We start from the raw sequence: 14,537 nt of genomic DNA on the forward strand, positions 1-14,537 counted from the left end.
TGAAAATATGGACCATGGAAGCACCAGCTAGAGGTTTTATGGACTATAAACACCTGTTGTTGTATTATGATTAAATGCAGCCAAGAGTCATGAGTAAAAATAACTAGATTGCAATAAGAAACATCTCAATTTTTTTGTCTTTCCCAAATATCCCCAATTTCCTTTTTGTTTTATATCAAAGGAAGATACTAAGTTTCAGAAAGAGTTTTTGAAATCAGGTATTTTACCATTCATACCCGTCAATAGAAATGTTTTTTGATTTAAGCACTTAGCAATATGACTAAATTGACAGTTTGAAAAAATACCCTGCATGTCAGTACTGGATATTTGAATTTGAAAAATATCCTTTTTATTAGACACATTGTAAAAAGCATGCATTCTCAAATACTGCTGTTTCGCTTCCATTTCTTTGTGTCATATGCTTGCTACTTGTAACTTTTTATATAAAGATATATAAAAATGTATAATAATTTCCTAACTTGAGTTAAGAAAAATGTTTTCTTCTATTAGAGTGATAAAAAAAACTGGCTTACATAACTGCACACTTTATATCAACTCTTTCTACCTGTTAGGCTCTAGGATGTCTTTTAGTATTGAGGCTTACTTCTCTAAATTTGATCTCTCAAATTTTATGGAATATGTTCTCGTTTTAGAATAGGAAAATCTTTTTAAACGCTTTAAAATGACAGGCCCTTTTATGACCCAAATTATGCCATTCTGAGTTGTTCTCATACTCAGGCACACATATAAAACCTGAAAGCTTACTAATCATGGTATGTTTAATATAAATAAAGTGAAATCATATAATATATTTAATTGCCATTGAATCATATACACACTCTCTAAAGTTTGATTTAATAAATGGGTACTTTTTAAATATTCAATGTGTATTCTTAGAAAATAAATTTTAAAAATCAGAATTACTATAAATCCACTTACCACCATCTCCAGAAATGCTGAATTCTACAGAAGTCTGTCCTTCAAATAGTAAAGTAGTCTGGTCTATCGCAGTTAAAACTTTGTGACTCAAGCAGGCTTTACAGACCCATAGATGAATTACTTGCATACATCTCTGTTAGGAATTCAATTTCATATATGCTACAAAAACAAATAAATGGGAAAGAAAATAAAATTTTATGATAGAAACATTAAAGAATTATCATAGCAATTCTGAATAACCTATATCGAAAAAATGTCAACATGCATAAATAATCACTTCCGTGAATGTGATAAACTGATGAATAGAAAAAATATATATTGAACATGATAAAGAAAGATTATTTCTGTTGTTTTGCTGCAGATTTTATATACACTGCTTATGTCATAATTTGGTCTTTAGTATTTGACTTTACTGATTTATTTAATTGCATGCCAACTCTTATGTCCTTTAATTCAAATTTAATGCATCCACAGATTATTTTTGAAGTGATTAGTCATATTTTACTTTCCCTGTTTAGAAATCTTCATAGGACCCTTTACAATTTGAATGAATAATCTCAAAAAAGTATGATATTCATGTCAAGTCTTATTTATAACAGCAAAAAAAAAAAGGAAAATAGATTAAGTGAACCACTTTGCCATTCACTTGTCCTATAGCTGTCCACAGGCAGTTCTCCCTAAATATGCAGAATGCTTCTGATCTGCTGGTTCAGTGCTTAAAAGATATTTGCACCCGAAATCTGCTAATGAAACAACAACAAAAAGTCCAACCACACTAAGTAAAATGATAAAGATGGATTTCTTACGTATGTTTAATACACAACAGCTCCATGGGAAAACAAAAACATTTCAAAAGAAGACTAGGTCTCCTCAGTGGTCATACTTATAATATTTAACAATGGCCACTGACGAATCATAAGAGAAGGTAGTGATGATATGGAGGCAGGGACCTGGGGCTTCCTGTTGGCCCTCAGTATAACTCTAGATGCTGGATCTTGAAAGTATAGGACTCCACAATGCCTGGGAGGCCCCTGGAGGAGGCTCTTTAAAAGCCAGGACTGACATTTATCCATATATTAAAAACTCCTATTTACTGGCACATCAGATCCTATCACCTGAATATCAACCTTTGTTTTACATTCAAATGGGGAGACACATTGTAGTAAAGGAATGAGATGTTTCAAGACGTACAAGATGTTTCAGGATGTTTCAAATCAAGTTATTTTAATAAATAATTATATTTTTTGATAAAGTGAATTCAAATATGACTTACACAAGTGCTTTATTAATTCCACAAGATGTTCTCCAAAAACATAATTACACACTATGTTATTTAATTTGAAAATAGCTGTTTTCCTTTTATTTCTTTATTTTTGAATTCACTTTCAAAAACTGGGAAACATATCATGAGTCTATGCAACATGCGTGAAGCCCTGCTTTCAGCCTCTTACTTTTGTCCAAGTGCATTTCATTTGCCTGATTCAAGATTGGTGTGCTGATTTGGAGATGCGATTTTTTTGTACCTGATTTTATATACATGCACTTCCTATGCATCATATTGCAAAGTAGAGATATGTGATGTTGATTTTCCATAATTCACTTTCATTTGGTCAGATAATTAAGATGTGGCTATAAACGTAACTGGAGATAAATGAACTTTTAAAGGAAAACAATCCACATTGTGGAAATGTTGGCTTTCCTGTTTTGCACCATTTTTTTTCCCACTAAAAATACTTCAACGGGTCTGACTGCATAAGCTGTTATTCCTGGTGTTTAATAAATTTAGGTCTTTGACAAAAACTGAATGAATATTCATGTAAGCTGTTGCATCAACTTCTTCTTTGTTTTTTTTCCCTTAGGAATTTGGGTTTTCCTCAAATTTGATAGCTTTTAAAAAAAATCCCATGAATGGATTTTCTTCAACCTCCAAATATTATAATAAATGACAAAATATGATACTGGTTCCTGTTACCTTAATTAAAGTAATGGCAAATAATTTATTGATGTTTCGGTGGTAAAATAAGTAGCATTTTATCTTATTATAAAGTTTGTATATTTCAATGATGAAAATGAGTCCTGTCAGATTACAGCTCTGCAGGGAGGTTAAATAAATAAAATCTGTAAAATTCTCTGAATCCTAAATGTATATGATTTGAGAAGTGAGTTTTAGGTTTTTCCAACTTCACTGAAGTGAGTGAGTTTTGATATCATGTCTATTTATGATTATTTCTTCCCTTTGCTTGTTTCTATCTGTCACAATAGGGCACAGAGGGCCCAGCCAGCAAATTGTTAAATAGATGAAGAATTGAAGAATCAGGACTGGAATTTATTATAAATCTCTTATCCATTTAATTAATATTTCCCATTCCTCTCTTAAAGGTTGAAAAAAGTAGCAAAGTAAAATATATTGTAAAAATAGCCAGAGATGTGTTTTTATAAATAATCTTGTTCCATAAATCTGAGGTCCTTTGTTAACATAGATCTATCCTGATTCATTTTATTAATGAGTTGTTTAAATTGTACTACAAATTTCTTTAACTGACTAATATCACCTGGATAAATCCAACAGTGTCATAGAAATACCAGACATGGATGACCAATATCAGACACTCTTAATACCTCACATTTTTTTATTGTGGCCTCTGGTTCTGTAATTCCTTGTGCATTATAAAGAAGTAAATGCCCTCTTAATATGCTTTCCTCAGAGGTAGGGATAATAAACTCTACCTGCTTCAGACTTAACGTCATTTACAAGGGTCTAGGGCTGGTCTCCAGAAAGTTGTTTATTTCTGCACCAGTACGATTATGTAGTTAAACCACTGCTTTATACTCCAGTAATTGTGCAGTTCAATATATTCTGGTTTGTCCCCAACTTCTACCACCTCTCCAAGGTCTGAGGCATGCCATTTTACATTGGTCAGTTCTTTGAAAAGTTATTTTTTTGCTCTCGTAATAGTCACAGATGTAGACACAAAATGTAACAGTGAGCAGAAAACAGAATTATAAATTATTTAAAAGAAAACATTTATGTTATGTCATATTATAATATTTGTACTCTTTTGTCACTTTCTCATGAGTTAAATTTAGTATCAACATAGCCAGTCTTTTTTGATCCTGTACAATCTATATACTGGAATTCTGCCTAAATGCTTTGGGGATGAAAAAACAAAGGCAGCAATCTATTGGGGAACATGATTATGGAGCTTCAGAGAAGGAAGGGTGTTTAGAGAAGCTAGATCAGAAATATGGAGCCCAAAATTATTTGCCAACTTTTTCACCTTAAAAAGCTAACTAGTTATCTCCTTCATAATCTTGTATGGAAGATAAAATATATTCAATTGTCAAGAGAATACAATGCAGATGATTTTTTAAAGATTTTATTTATTTACTTGAGAGAGAGAGAAAGAGAGAGCACAAGCATATGCGAGCAGGGGGAGGGGCAGAAGGCGGGGGAAAGAGAGAATCCCAAGCAGACTCCGAGCTGAGCATGGAGCCCAATGTGGGGTTTGATCTCAGGACCCTGAGATCATGACCTGAGCCAAAACCAAGAGTCAGCCACGTACCCGATTGAGCCACCCAGTTACCACCAGATGACGTTTCATAATAAAGGAGTTGGCAGCATAAAAATGGGATACAAATATCTTCTCAAGAGGATCAAGAAAGGTTTAATGAATAGTCGTCCTTTTAAGCAGATCTTGAAAGTTGGAGACGATCAAATAGTGGGGCAAGGAAAGATTTTCACCTAGAGAAATTGGAGCAGGGAGTAGTTGGGAAGCCACATATTTATTTGAGTTACCTGGTGCATAGGAGTAGACAAAAGGAGAAATAGTAAATATAGTTGAAAGAATCGGCTGGCATTTACATCATAATTTCTGAGCGCATATAGTTTCATCTAAAGGAGTTCATATTTTATTATAAGGAGAATATTTTAATGTTTCTTAGCATGATATGGTTTATGAATTATACTTTAAGTCAAATCCTCTGACAGCAGTATGTTTGCTCAATTGAATGAGACTGGAATAAGTAAAGGAAAATAAAACAATACAAAAGCAAAACACTAAAAAAGAATTAACTGGTTGTTAGATATCCAGAAATATCCGTTTTGCTTTTCTATTTATTTTCTGCCATATTTTTTTAACGCTCAAGATTATGATTGGCTAACTAACCAACCCATTGAGTCCTATGTCCCAAACATCATTGAGAGTGTTTTACGATCAAGTGTTCTCTTGGTCATCTTAGCAGTCCTAACACTAATAATAACGATACTCATTGTTACGGATGTTGTTATTCTGCTGTACATATGAGGAAATTGAAGAGAGTTTTCTATTAACCTTTCTAAGATTGCATGACAGGGAGTGATAAATCTGGCACCAACCTAATCTGATTAATGCCCGAGTCAGTCAGCAGTCTTCATCCATGTGCATATGGCTCTCTAATAGTCAACATAGCATTAGCTCGTATTCATAGTAACCCCATAGTTTTTTGTTTCCTCATCTGTAAAAATATATATTATAGCAACTTCTCTCTACCCTGTCGCATTTAAAGGTCAAATGACAATGCATTGGAGGATATTTTTATATACTATAATACATTTTAAATATGTAGTGTTTCCTAAGTCATGTGCAAACTTCATTTATTATCGACATGGAACAAATACATCATCCATAACGAGCACTCATGAAAAATGATTTCTAGCCTTCTCGTCTTCTCAGTGAAACGACTGACTTCCAGAACACACTGATGGTTATTCACTGGAATGACGTTTTCTCTGATGCTTACTTTCTTGCGTTATTTTATTGAACTCTGGAGCTCCAAAGTGACCCCAAAAGCCCTAGTCATCAAATATACACAGAAATATCAACACTTAAAAGAAAATCCCATTTTCAATCCCAGACAATTGTTCGATATAAATTTGCATGATATGAATAGTGGATAAGCAAGCATATAGACAGTTATATAGAAAATTGCAGTCTCCAGGCCACAATTATGATATAAAATGTGTTATAATGCACTAAAAATAATGCATCCTTTCTGAACAGGAAAAATTGAAATTCAGACTTTAGGTTCACTTCATACTACTTATGTGCTCTTAAAAATAGCTGTTTGAACCCTCCGTTCATAGTGCACAGTCAATGTGGGTCTATTAAATGACCCAATGAGTAGAAAAATTACATTTAAGAAGTAACTAAATTTCTTTATTTGTCACAGAAGCACTGTCCTGACTTGACACCTGGCCTATATTTATTTAGCTCTTCCTTCTAGAAGTTATAGAACTAAGCTGGATTCTAAAGTAAGCCTGAAGAAGTACTATTGTATAACAAGTGTGACAGGCATACACTAGCTTTAAAAAAAAAAAAAATCAGCATGTTGTGGTTTCCAAAGAAGCACACACAAGTTACAAACAAACAAACAAACCAAAAAGGTAAGTTTTGAAGCACAAAAACCTAGAATAACATTTAAATAGAATTGCTTGAAGTTTCAATACTTATGTATCAATTGATACGTACGTACCAATTCAGTATACTTAGCAACCATGGGTCGTTCATGAGTTTTAACTTCTCACATATGCTAACTTCAGGAATGGAAGTGTGGTTTCTAAAATATCACTCTTTAAAATGCAGCTCTTGCAAGTGGATCATCATTGTTAAGATGTATATTATGAACACATTTTCCTATAATATATTCGGCCCAACTTTCTGAAAGGACAGTCTTCATGTGTTAAAGATGATTACGTCATTAACTGATAATAAAGTATCTTATAAAGTGTTAATGCAGTTAGGAGAAAACACTCTCTACTCCCTTTCTTATAGCCAAGATTTTCTCCCATTTACATTGAGACTTATAAAATAGGTAGGTATTTTCTGACCAGACGCTTCCCCTTCGTATTTTGTAAGTAAGTATCGTTTATTTAAGGACTGTGCCTGGTGGTGAGATAAACTATCTCACCTTCAAATTGACGGCTCTGAATGACCAGGCCTGGAACTCAGCACGCTGGTCATTTCCTTTGCCAGCTGGTCCCTGCTCAGATCTCCTAATAGAGGAATAGAGGAAGATGGAGTCAGCAGAGGACCTCGGAGAATTTCTTGCTGTTTGCTTCCTGTCCCTGTCAGCATCGTCCAAGCACCCTCGCATGGATTCAACAGCAGCCTCAGCGTTTTTTGGCACTTGGAGACCACGCCTCCTAGCATCCCTCAAAGGTATCTGCAGCAGCCCAAGTGTCCTCCTCAGACTGCTGAGCCCTGCCTCTGCAGGACACCTTCTAGATTCTGGATTATGAAAAACCTCAGTTTGTTCCCATTGTTTCCTGTGTCCGAGGGCTGGTCAGCCATCACATAGCTTATGATCCTTGTGTTACCTCCTTATTCCTTCTTTGTTTTCCTGGCCTTCCAACCTACGCAACAGATTCCCTTTATCACACTCCCTCTTGATGTATCTGGTATGTTTTCTGTTCTACCGGCTGGAGGATTCCGATGGATGTTAACTGGCATTCTTATCCTTGCTAAGAGCATTTTAAAATTCTTCCCTGAGAATCTTTTGCTTGCCTTATGAAATGTTGCCTAGTTAAATTTCATATACTGGCTAAATTATTTCTGAAATATTAGTTCTATAACACGAACTATTAAAATGTATGTGACTATAATGCATATGTTGACAATGAACAGGTGTTCCCTTTCATGGGGCGGGCATTTCTCAATTCTTGTTGGGACTTATAAGGGAGGAGGGAAAGGTATCATTTGTAGTGATATGACATTGAAATTAAAATCATCATGAATCCTTTTTCTAATTTATATTCCTGACCTAGCCAGCTCTAGGCAACTTCTTAATTCATTTATGAGCACCATAATCAATTTTTGTGGATCTTTAAATTTTACTTTATTCTTCAGGAGTAAAGTTTTTGTCAAAATGGTTGGACAGTTTTGGTCTACTGAGGCCGTCAGGAGAGCCTAGAGACCCTGCTCTGGTCTATTAGAAGTTTCAGAGCATTTCCTAGGGGCTAATAACTTAAATTTGAACTAATCAGCCACAGAGCTTGGCAAGTTAAAATTTTATAACTTCAGTTTTTCACAGGGAATTATTTCAAATCTAATCACCTGGTGGTAAGAATTTAATCTCTCTAAGTCAGCCACCAACAAACTTTTATCTCAAGGGAACAGGAAGACATCGAAATGTGGCTGATAGGCGAACAGAGTAATTTTGACTCAGTCTGTGTTCTATTTAAATTGTGATTCTCTGCAGTCTACGATTATACAGGGGAAAAGATCCATTTCTCTGGCTTAATCAGATGAAACCATAGCTTGTTATGATAAACTCATTCCATACAAGAAATATTCTTGACACTACTTAAATTTAGACTTTTCCCAGAACACTCACATGTATCTATCCCTATTTTCCTAGTAAATCTAACAAATGTAGCCATTTCTGAAGGCCCGGAAAGAACAGGCTCTATCCCAATGGAGCGATAACCAGCAAAACAGTAGCTGTGCATTGAAGGGTTAAGAATACGTAACCTTTGCTGAGTGTTCGGTTTGCATGAGATACTGTTCTACGTATTTTAGGGGTATTTACACAGTTAATCCTCACAACAGCCTTATGAGGTCGTTATTATTAGTTTTATTTTACAGATGAGAAAGAAAGAAGTCCAGAGAAAAAATATCATTCCCAAGATCATGTAACTAGTACATTTGTAAAGCCTGGATTTAAACTTAGGAAGTCTGGATATGGCATCTATAGTCCTTTTTTTTTTTTTTAAGATTTTATTTATTTATTTGAGAGAGAGCGAGAGCGCACACAAGCAGGACGGAGCAGAGGGAGAGGGAGCATCAGGTTCCGCACTGAGCAAGGAGCCCAATGCAGGGCTCAGTCCCAGGATCCTGAGATCATGACCTGACCTGAAGGCAGATACTTAACCGTGAATCAAATTGCTTCTCATTGATTCCCCACTTATTCATTTTAGTGAATGGGTAGGAAAATATTAGTCACTGATTTAAATACTCTTTCTAACCTAGTGAGTACTGAGACAGGAGGGACAAAGATCAGAGGATAGAAATAACAGTCAATTCTCCTTGAAAGCATGCTTTAGGAATTCCCATGGGGATACTGGAGAAGAATAATGGAGAATCTTTACAATACAATTTTAGCACGTTGTACCTGGTCTGTCTAGGTTGCTTATGGTAAATGAATTTAGATTTTATGAATTTATGTATCATACCAGACCTGCTAAAAACAAAACTGTTAGAGTCAGCACGTGACTATCTCCGTAATAAATGACAATGTTTCATAACCAAAATATGTTTGTGTAAGCGATGCCCTACATGCATCACTTAGAGAGTTCCCGTATGTAAAGTGTGTTGGGGTTCTCCTACTACACTAATAAAGGACCCATTGAATTCAGTTTGTACAACCGTGCTTCCACACACATCACATTTAACTCATAATTACCCGTAGTCTTTGAATTATTGGTAAATTCTGATTCTTGTAAGTCTGATTTGAAAGTCTGACTTTTTTGCTTTCTCAAGGAATTTCGTATAAACGCTTTTGGAATTCCAAGAAGTTCGGTGCTGTAGCTGCATGCTCTTTTGGCTTGCGTTGGTGGTAATCACCAGCCCTGTTAATTCATTCAACAAACACACCACAAGCACCAGCAACTCATTCAGTAAATATTTGTTGCATCCATACTAGGTGCATGGAGATGTTTTAGTCACAAAACAGACAAAAAGATTCATTTTGTGTCACATAAACGAGGCGAAGGAAACATAAACTAAAGAACAAAGCAAAGCAGTAAGAATAAATATCATATGGCATGTTGTGAATGTGCCTTGACAAAAAATAAATAAATAAGACTATTAGGAGATGAGAGTTTTGAGATACAGAATTGGCATTTCATGTGGAAACGGCATGTGCAGCATCTCTGCAAATGTGATGTTTGACCACAATCTTAATGGAGTGAAGTAGTGAGACTTTTGTCAATATCTGAGGGAAGAGATTTTCTGGCAGAAGGAGTGTGCTGGGTGCGCTTGAGAAAACACTGGTGGGGACAGAGCAGGAGAGAGGCAGTAGGAAGCGATAAAGGGGAGTGGCCGGGATTGAAAACAGGTAGGGGTAATCAAGCAAGGCTTGCAAATACGGATTTCGTTCCAAGTGAAATGGGAAGCCCCTGGAGGGTTTTGTCAGAGCGCCAGCACGATATGTCTCCGCTTTTCCTGCCCTGCAATGTGTGCTGTGTTGAGCAGAGTCTGTAAAGGAGTAAGGGGGAAGTCAGTGAGAACGGGAGGAAATCCCATGTTGCAGCTGAGAGATGAAAAAGTGTGGCGGATCTGTCAGGGCGCAGTCAGGAAAACCAAAGCCACTGTACATATTCAAGGCATTAAAACATATAGGGGAATTAAGGGCTTAAATAATAACCCTTGGAAAACCTGAGGAGCAAAAGTCAGAGAAGCTTCACTAAAACTCTTAGCCTGCTGAAGCCCGAAGATTCTGCAATTCTCAAGATTCTCTGGAAAATGCCACAAAACTATTTGAGTCTGCGGAGGTCGAGTGGGAAGGGTGGTTCTACAGAACACTCCTGCACATAGGTGCGTATCCTACATGCATCTGGCTGTGTGTACCTTTGGAGGGAGAATAATGGCCTTCCATCTCTCCCACCGGTGGAATCCTGCACGAGTGCTCATCACTGACAAATCCTATTCTTCATTTGTACTTTCTAAAATTCCTGAAACTGGAATTATTACCTGTTTCTAGTATTGCTTTCAAAGTAATGTTCTTTTCATATGTCATTCATTATTCCATGACTTGGTAGAGGGGGAAGATAAGTACTGTATGGTTACACTCTGTCCTCCAGAAGTAGGAGTTCACTGAACGAATTTCATTATTTAAAATAGTAACTTGTTTATTTTATATCTTTCCTACTAGTACTAGCTTTCTGAGGAAAGTAGAAATCCTTTTCATTTTTGTATTCCCAGAATAGCACCTTCCTGGAATATCCTGGTTGCCCAATAAATACTTTTTGATCGAGTGAAAAACTTTTCCATAATAAAAGGAATCATCATAGGGCAAATTGAATGCTAATACACTGAAACAGTCAATATGGACAAGTGGAGAGGTGCATATTAAAGTGGTTTACACTAGAGAAATAATCCATACAAAGTTATGATTCTAATTTGAGTGAGTTTGTGAAGGAAGTATAGGACATAAAGAAATGTGAAGAGCAGAAAAATATATAAGAAGCAAGATTTAAAAAAAAAAAGAAGAAGGTCTACAGGGCACAGCAAGCCTTGAAACAGCTGTGGATTATTCTGAGTATACCATTTCATTTTTTCTATTATTATTATTATTATTTAATCAAGGGAATCTTCCAACTATTCATGTTGGATTTGGGAAGAAAAGATTAGAGATTGATATCCTCAAGGTTTACCAGGTATAATTGAATTGATATGCTTGTATTTTTTTCAGATACCATTACACTTTTGGTACAATACTTTGTAAATAGACAGCTCAACTTCTTGTCAAGTTCTGAGAGGATATATCTAAGGACTATCCAAGAAAACATTTTGGAAATTGTGCTTATTAAAAAACAGCAATGCAATCACAACAAAACCCTTTTAGAACTGGACTCGATGCGGTTGCTTTCCATGGAGCACTCTCACTTTACCTGATGGTGCTGGGCAGGTTAGAACACGCCAGAAGCTGGAGCTCAGTCACAGCAAAGGCAAGCAACACACACATCTGTTAGGAGAGTCTGGTTTCCAACAATAGACCCTTAGTTTTCTCATGTCTTAGAGTAAGCATTCATCATGAACACAACAAGTTGCTACGAGTAAGATAAGGTTAACTGTAAAGAAGATTCTTGGACACACATAGTTTTGTTTAATTGTATCCTGTCATTCTGAAAGAAGATATTATTACGTTCTTCATTTTACAGGTAAGTAAACTGAATCTTAAAAGAAGTCAACCGATTTATCTGGTTCACAGAGCCAATAAATGGAGGGACTCCAACACTCTAATCTAGGCTTCTACTGGCACATTCATTTGCTACCAAAGTGCTGACTTCATATACTGAGCCCCAGGGATGTGCTAATCTTTGATATACATTTTCCAATTCAACCCTGGGAACCACATTACTGGAGGGTATGAGTAGCCCCGTGCTTTCTGAGGGGACTGATGCTCAGTGATTTTCAATGACTAATGCCAAAGAAAGAATTTAGAACCATTTGGAGGGTAAAAGCAAAGCAAAGCAAAACAAACAAACAAACAAACAAAACAATAACATGTATGCATTCTCATCTCTGCAAAAAACCATTTTTCCCTACATTGGTAGTTATTTATTTGGTTTCTCTTTATAGGAATTATGTTGGATTGTCTGTTTTTAATGAAGCACCACCAACACTCTCTACTAGGACCAGCAAAATTAGGTCTGAAAGTGTCCCTTCCCTCTCTGGCTCTGATTTGGAGTTTGTCAATGAGAGGAACTCACAAAGGATTTGGAAGGGAAGATGGAGTGGAAGTCATTCTTCTTGGGAGGTCGCAGTGGGCAGATGCATCAGCTTCTTGACCACATCTATGAGCTCCCAGTTCTCCATTATGGTGACCAGATGTGGAGGCTCCAACAATCTCCATGAGCTCTGGCTTCTTTCCAGTCCCTGAGCTTCAGTCCTCAGTCCTCAGGGACTGCTTCTCCAATCCTTCATTGGCTGCCCTTCCAGACTTTTACTAGCCATCTCTCACATCTGTGGGATCCCCAACTCCCTTACTAAGTTCCTCATTCTTAGAATGCTATAGAAATTCTATTTTCCTGACGGAACCCAGACCAATACAGGTGGAAGATTTGTCCTGTGGCCTAATCCAAATCATATTATTTCCAGGAAATGTGTAGTGATTCTTGGCCATTGGGTGGAACACACTTGAAATTTTTAAAATTCTGTATATTGCAATAAGTTCACTTAATTCTACCCAGTTGACTGTGGAGGGGAGGGAATGATAGAAGGCATCAGAGAAATAATTAACATGGGCAAATAAGCCTATGGAAATGATAAGGTGAATGTTTACCTTAAATGCTTTTACCGGTCAAATAGTGCCATTAGGAGAACAGGAATGACATGTGCTGGCTTTGATGTGAAGGGGATCACACACACACAGGCAAAAGGATTTTGACATTGTACAGGCAAAAATAGGAACAGTATTCTTCTCAATATCTAGAAATGAGCCTAAGGATTTAATGTGTTGATAATGATATTGGCATATATATTGACAATATTTTTTAAATTATTTTTATTTATTTGACAGAAAGAGAGACAGCGAGAGAGGGAACACAAGCAGGGGGAGTGGGGGAGGGAAAAGCAGGTTCCCTCCTGAGCAGCGAGCCCGACGTGGGGCTCGATCCCAGGACCCTGGGATCATGACCTGAGCCGAAGGCAGACGCTTAACGACTGAGCCACCAGGCGCCCTGACAATATTTTTAAAAGTCTGTACTCTAGAAAATGTACTTTACTTTTTATTATCAAAATGGTTACCGTTTGTTGAGTCTATACAAAGTTTGAGCCCACTGAGTTTATAAGAAATTACATTTATTTTTTGTGATAGGTAATGTAGCACAAGCATATGAAAATAACATGTTCAAGTAAGCATATGTTTTAAAAGCCTGGATTTTTAAATCATAGATCATAAATATAAGGTCTTACTACATGCCAAGGGGCAGCATATTAAACTATATGTGGTGGGGGAAAAGCAGCTTCTTGGGTGCAGGGTATACAAACCTAAAACAAAATGATGGTACTGTCACTGATGCTGTCATAAAGATTAATGCAGAGGACACCCTTTGAAAACGAAACCTGCTATTAAGTGTTCGTTATGAGATTCAGCCCCATCTATCAATACCCACTAAATAAAGATTAACAGCTTTCTCTCTATTACAGATGTTACTTATTCTGTCTATGTCTCTGAGAGATAAAAGAATCTTTATCCATAATACTGCTGCAAATTTATTATTGAATAACATTGTTTGTATACACAAATATATTATTTCACTCTTAATAATCTGATCCAAACAGTTATATACCATGCTGCCAATCTGTGGCTAAAACAGATTATAGACAACATTTTGTTAGACGCAAGTGAATACTCATTTTTGAATTCAAAATATGATTTATTGAGCATAATATTTCCAAAATAGCATGAAGAAGAACTAGGTCTATGATATGGTAAATGTGTAGTGAACCTTTCCCACAGTGTTACACAGAATGTATCTGGAGCCGATTCCCAATTCAGAATGTCGCTCACAGTGACAACAAAGGTATCTGGTTTCTGCCTTTCTCACTTGAAATGTGAAAACTCTTGCAACCATCATGAATGGCAATGCGTTGCACAAATGTCCAAGACGAGACTTATCTGGTGGTGTTTGCCTTCACATACGTTCAACAACATCATGCGAAGTTTTAATGTATAAACTTAAAGAATAAAAGAATTGTCTCAGAAAAAAAAAAAAAAAAAGTCGTTCTTGTGTTCTTGTGCGACTCCTGTCTTGGTTACTGGATTCAAAGCTTCTACAATATCCACTTTCCTTTGTTGTTTGACCTTTGTTCTGGCTGAAACACCATCTGTCACTA

The sequence above is a fragment of the Eumetopias jubatus genome, unplaced genomic scaffold (assembly GCF_037043125.1).
Source record: "Eumetopias jubatus isolate StellerSeaLion01/CBP00866 unplaced genomic scaffold, mEumJub1_p1.0 scaffold_16, whole genome shotgun sequence".
Classification (NCBI taxonomy): domain Eukaryota; kingdom Metazoa; phylum Chordata; class Mammalia; order Carnivora; family Otariidae; genus Eumetopias; species Eumetopias jubatus.